Raw genomic sequence first — 6,000 nt, 5'->3', positions numbered from 1 at the left:
AGCAGGGAGAGTAGTTTATCTATCTATTTCTGGCTCTCTGCTTTCTGTAGTGTGGAAGGCATCAGTGCTAGAAACTCTGTTGTAGCACTAATGCCACATTTTAACTCCTTGAATCCCAGGCCAAGGCTAAAATTCTTTTAGTGAAGCTTGTTTTACCTGATGGGGTTAATGTTGTGGCAGAAATGGCTTTAGTATCCAGACTGTTCTACTTTAGAACAGAAAAAATAAAGATAAGATAGAGGTTATCTCACAAAACACATCTTGCAATTCCTGCAAACCAAAGCCCACAAAAAACCCCGTGCATTTTCTTATCTGTGAAGAATTTACTGTATCACCAGGATCTGTGGACTAGACTAAGCATGTGCAAGTTACACCCTGAACCTCCAGGCTTGTGAGCTTTCATTCCTGCTGGCAAGTTGTAAACCCTTTGAGGAGGATGTGACCTGCACATCTCACCCTGCTCATCAGAGCTGGTGCACGGTTCTGTGTGGCAGCAGATCACAGCACAGCTGGATTTGCCCCTGGCTGGGGGTGAGGACCAGCTCCTACTCTGAGAGCAGAGAGCACCTCAGCCTCCTTCCCTCCCTCCCTCTGCCTGTCCTTGCAGAGCACAGTCTGCACACATGTCCTTGCAGACGCAGCTCTCTGTCACAAGTGCGGTTTTGGGGCTTGGTGGCCCTGCTGTGCCATTCCCCAGCCCTGCCAGCTCCTCCCCATCCCCAGGCTGTGAACCCCAGTTTGTTTCCCAGGGATGGTGTCCCTTGGTGGGTGCTGGCACATGGTGCTGGGACAGCTGCCTGGAGTGAGCAGCAGTGATGTGCTGGGCTGCTCCTGCATCCTTTGGAGCAGCAGCCCCTCCTGCACCTGGAGCACTGGGAGTCCTGGGGCTGCTCCCTCCTGCAGTGAATTCTCCTCTGTTGGCAGTGCCAGAGCTGCAGCTGCTGTGCTGAGGCTGCCCTGGGAGGGGGTGAGGCATGGGCAGAAGGAGAAAGGGATTTGATGGTGGAGCTCTCTGCACTGAAGGTGCTCTGTGGGTCCAGTTCAAAGCAAAGCATCCCAGCAAGGACCGGGTAGGGCAGGAAGGTTTCCACCATTACCTTGAAGTTTGTGTAAACCCAAATATTGTTTCAAATTGTGGCAGCAGGAGCTGAGGTGCTGCAGGCAGCCTGACCTGGAGGCCAAGGGGCCACTGGGAGTCAGAGGAAGCTGCTCCACTGGTGGAGATGATATGATGCTGTCAGCTGACTGAAAGGTGGCACCTTTGGAAGAATTCAGCAGGAAGTTTGTCAGCCATCTCAAACTGGCCACTCCAATGTGCCTGTGCTTACTGGCCTGGATAAAGCTGCCACCAAAGCACTTCTTTTTAGAAAGGAAGTGGTTTCAAGGACAGAAAATTCTCAGAAATGGTTGTTCAAATGGGCATCTCCCTGTCTTTGCTTTCAGAGAACAATTTTAAGCTCAGGACCACCTGAAACAGGAAACTTTTAAAACAAGGATTACAGAGATGTGCCAGTATTTGGGTATGGCACCTGTCTCAGGCTGCAGTATCTTGTCCTTCACCAGAAATTGCTCTTAACCATTTATAGCTATCTCAATCTTGTGTCTTCAACATGCATCTTATATCTTCAACAGATTGATTCCCTTTAATGTGAAATGCATTATGCAAAAATCAAGTATTATTATACTGTTATCAGGCATAATTAGACTTATGTGTTTTGATTAGTGATTACAGAAAATGTGCTGGAAGCTGTTCTATATGCCTCCTGAACAGATCATGCTGGCTTTGCACTAATGCCATTTTATGGTCTGCTTTAACTTTCAAAATGCAAGACCAGCAGTTGAATCTGCCACATAGTAAATATGACACATTTCAGAAACAATAGGACTAAGAGTCAGTGACTTTTCAGAGGAAATATCAGTAAGTCAGTAAAAGGCAAACAACAGCATGCTTGATATTACAAATAAATATGCTGTAAAAGCTATTTCTCCTTCTTCATGCTACCCTTTGCTGTGATGGTTTGCTGTCTTAATCTCTGTAATATCCAGCGACAGAAGAGCACTTCCAGCTTTGCAGGCAAGTGCATGACGTATCACACACGTGAAAGGCACACTGCAGCTGGAAACAACATCTATGGGGACTGCTTCTGGGTCTAAGAGGGGAGCTGGATAGAGCCTTGTGCACTTGTTTGGTGTGTGCAATCCTACTGTGAACCCTACCAGAAACCTTGGCAGTTTGCTGTGCTCCTGTTTTCCAATTTCCCAGGGCTTGTATTTCGTGGCACTATTTATTCACTGCTGAGAACAGCCATGTGTTTCCCAAGGCACCACATCTAGAAAGTGATGCTCAGCTGCTGCCAGGACCCTGTTGTGTACCTGCTGTGGAGTGTGTTTATCGTCCTTGGGGGAGCACGGCCGTGTCCGTGTCCCTGAGAGCAGGTGGGCAGCTCTGCCCCATCTGCACCCCCACCACTGCTTGTCTCTGCAGGCTGAGGTTCACAGTGGGTGCCTCAGACAGGCTTTCATTCCATGCACAGTGTTCCCTGCTGCCCTTAATGCACCTGGGCTGGAAAAGGATCCTGGTTGTTCTTTCTGCTGCTGTTTCAGTGAAAAGAACAGGCACAAGCATGGAACAATTACATCTGATCAAGGGCTTCAGACTGTGGAAAAGTCATACATAACATTTATTCTGAAATGTCTGCCTTGACCATCTCTGAATATCACAAGCTCTATACTTCATACTTTTTTATTTTATTCAAGAGTATTTTTCAAATGAATAACCAAACTCACCTAATAACGAAAGAATGTGCTCTGTGGCATATGATATGTGCCAAGCCTTTTTGTGACTGGCAGAGGTGAAGGCTGGCAGGTCAAATCTTATTTCCTGGAACCAGGGACAGTTTACAAGACCTGTGGAGACAGAGCTGATTAAAAAATAGCAGACCAATCCAAGCATGGTGTGAGGATCAAGGACAGCACGTAAGGTATTGTAAATGGGCTATACATTATTTATATAAATTAGCATAAAGTTACAGTTTTACAACTCTGAAAGTCTTGAGTTACACATCAGCTGTAACAAAAGCACCTCTTTAAATCTTAATATATGCAAAATGACACTTGTTACCTTCAGGTTTAAAAAAAAGTTCTTCCAGTACAATTAAGAAGCAATTCTTCTCTTCTTGCTGAACTAATTTATGCTTGTTACTTAAACAAAGAAACACTTAATTTGAAAGTAATGGAAGTCATAGGTTTGCAATAGTATAATTTTTATTGAAAGTGCAGAAACTTCAATGAAAATGCATTAAATTACTATTAAGACTGCGTTTCTGCTAACTGAAAGAGATGCTTTGCAAGACTTAAAAGCAAGAGGTTAATAAGGTCACATTATGCCAGAAATTTCCAGCTTATCAATGAGCATAATATTTGGGCCTAGGTTTGAAGAGGTTTTAAAGAGCAGCCAAACTATATATAGCCAGTGGCTTATCAATTAATTTTTTAGAGAGATAAAATTATGTTTTCCTGAGCAGAGGAATTGTTTATAATGCTTTTTAAAGCTAACATGATCCACTCTTTAAAGAAAGAAGGTCTTTGCTGTAGTATTTCCTCTTTGCACTTGAGCAACCAGCCAAAGCTGAGATCTGCTTCCTTTAGGAAAGATAGCTAATTGTGTATTCAGATATTCTTGAAGTATTGCTCTGTATTTCCAAGAAATGTTCAGATTCCTGTTTCATGAATTCAGCTTAAGAATACAACAGAGAATATTTTGTTGTGAGTGTTTGCTGGCATTTTTCTGCCATCACTGAGCCCAAAGGTTTGGATATTTATTTAATACCTTTGAGTTCTGCTTGGTGTATTCAGTAGGGAAAGCTGTTATAGATTCCAGGCATTATAAAAGGAGGTAGAGGGATTTTTCATCAGCAGAGAGCGGCAGGACAAGGGGTAATGGTTTAAACTGAAGCAGGGCAGGTCTACATTAGATGTTCAGAAGAAATTCTTCCCCATGAGGTTGGTGAGGCACTGGAACAGGTTTCCCAGAGAAGCTGTGGATGCCCCATCGCTGGAGGTGTTCAAGGTCAGGTTGGATGGGGCTTTGAGAAACCTGGTCTAATGAAAGGTGTCCCTGCCCACAGCAGAGAGGTGGGAACCAGGCAGTCTTGAAGGTCCCCTCCAACTCAAGTCATTCTATGATTTTTCATATAAAGAGACACAATGCAATAAAAGGACTTTCTATCCTTTAAGGGAAGCAAACAGCAAAATCCTTGCACATGAGCAAATGCTTTCTGTCTTGGGTTCCTCTTCAGGTTTGCCTTGTGTCTATTACAGCCTTCCTTTGTAAAAGCAGGTATCGGTCTTGTTACTCCCTTAATTACCCCTTATAAAGCTAAAAATATGTGTGTAAAAGGATGAACTGTAAACAATTAAAAAGCAGCCACGGCCTGCATGCCTTGGTCAATATAATGTCTTAAACACACACATTTACACTTCTGAGTCAATAGGAGCTGTAATTGTGTGTGAATAGGAGATTTAATCTTTCAAAAGTTTATAAGAAGCTATGTCTTCTTATTCTAGTGAAGTCACTCATTGCATGTATCTTGAAGATGGGGACCTGAAATCTATAGAAAGTCCTGGGGATAGTATTTAAGGAAAAAAAGCCTTACATTTCTTCATGTGTGACTTAAGGCTGAGACTTATATTCAATTTACACTGCAAGGAGAGTGGGAATGGTTCTTGCACCATGTACAATGTCTTGTTTTCAAGAACAAAATCCTCTAAAAGAATCCATGGTTTCAGTGGCTGACAGCAGGACTGGACTGAAACTGTTTTTGTGGCACAGGCATCACTGAGAGATGGTGCTGTGAAAGAAGGAGACAAATTTTCTGATGTTTGGCACACTCCTAATTGCAAGATCTCTCAACTATGCAGCAAGACTAGTTTGCCTAATGCAGTAAGAAAATTACTGCAGTGCTCACACAGGAGAGGGCTGTCCTCACTCATGACTTGACTTGGATTCCTTTCCTGGTTATCCTGGCAGGAATGGAATGGAATGGAATGGAATGGAATAGAATAGAATAGAATAGAATAGAATAGAATAGAATAGAATAGAATAGAATAGAATAGACTCAGTTGGAAGAGACCGACAATTATCATCTAGTCCAACTGCCTAACCAATTCAGGGCTGACCAAAAGTTAAAGCATGTTGTTTATGACATTGTCCACACGTCTCTTAAATGCTGACATGCCTGGGGCATTGACCACCTCTCTAGGAAGTCTGATCTGGGGTTTAACCTCCCTTTTGTTAAAGAAATGCCTCCTAATGTCTGGTCTAAGCCTTTCCTGGTGCAGCTTTGAACCATTCCCATGAGTCCTATCCCTGGAGAAGGGAGGAGGAGGGAGGAGAAGGGAGGAGAAGGGAGGAGAAGGGTTCATCCCTCTCTGTGTCTCTCTCTCTTTACTTCCCCTCCTCAGGAAGCTACAGAGAGCAATAGAGTCACTCCTTAGCCTCCTTTTCTCCTACATGGACAAACCCAGAGCCCTCAGCAGTTCCTCACAGGACATTCCTTCCAGTCTTTCACCATCTTTGTTGCCCTTCTCCAGATACATTCAAAGACCTTTTTATTAGATGATAATCGCAGGTAATTGCTTATAAACTACACATTAAGGAAAGTTACTGTGTTTGATATTTATTGAATACCAGATGGTTTGATTTTGCTGTTAATTTTGCAGGTCTAGTTTAATGACTTTTACAGAATTAGTGAGTTGGACAATTATTTGTATTGCAACTAATTTCAAAGAAAAGAGATTTATTCCCTCACCTTATGGCATCAGATCACGTTTAAGTGAGTCACCTAGAGCTGTCCAAAAGCTGTTTCATGAACAAAGGCTCAGAAAGGAGATTTTGCAAGCATTTTGCAACAATAAGTACAGACAGTGTTGTTGATGAAATGATTGGTAATTTTTCACCTGGAGTTTGGGGGGTTTCATACTTTATTTGAAATATACATT

Source organism: Molothrus ater, chromosome 4 (genome assembly GCF_012460135.2).
Source record: "Molothrus ater isolate BHLD 08-10-18 breed brown headed cowbird chromosome 4, BPBGC_Mater_1.1, whole genome shotgun sequence".
NCBI lineage: Eukaryota > Metazoa > Chordata > Aves > Passeriformes > Icteridae > Molothrus > Molothrus ater.
The sequence above is the reverse complement of the archived record's forward strand: the minus strand, read 5'-3'. Positions refer to the sequence as shown.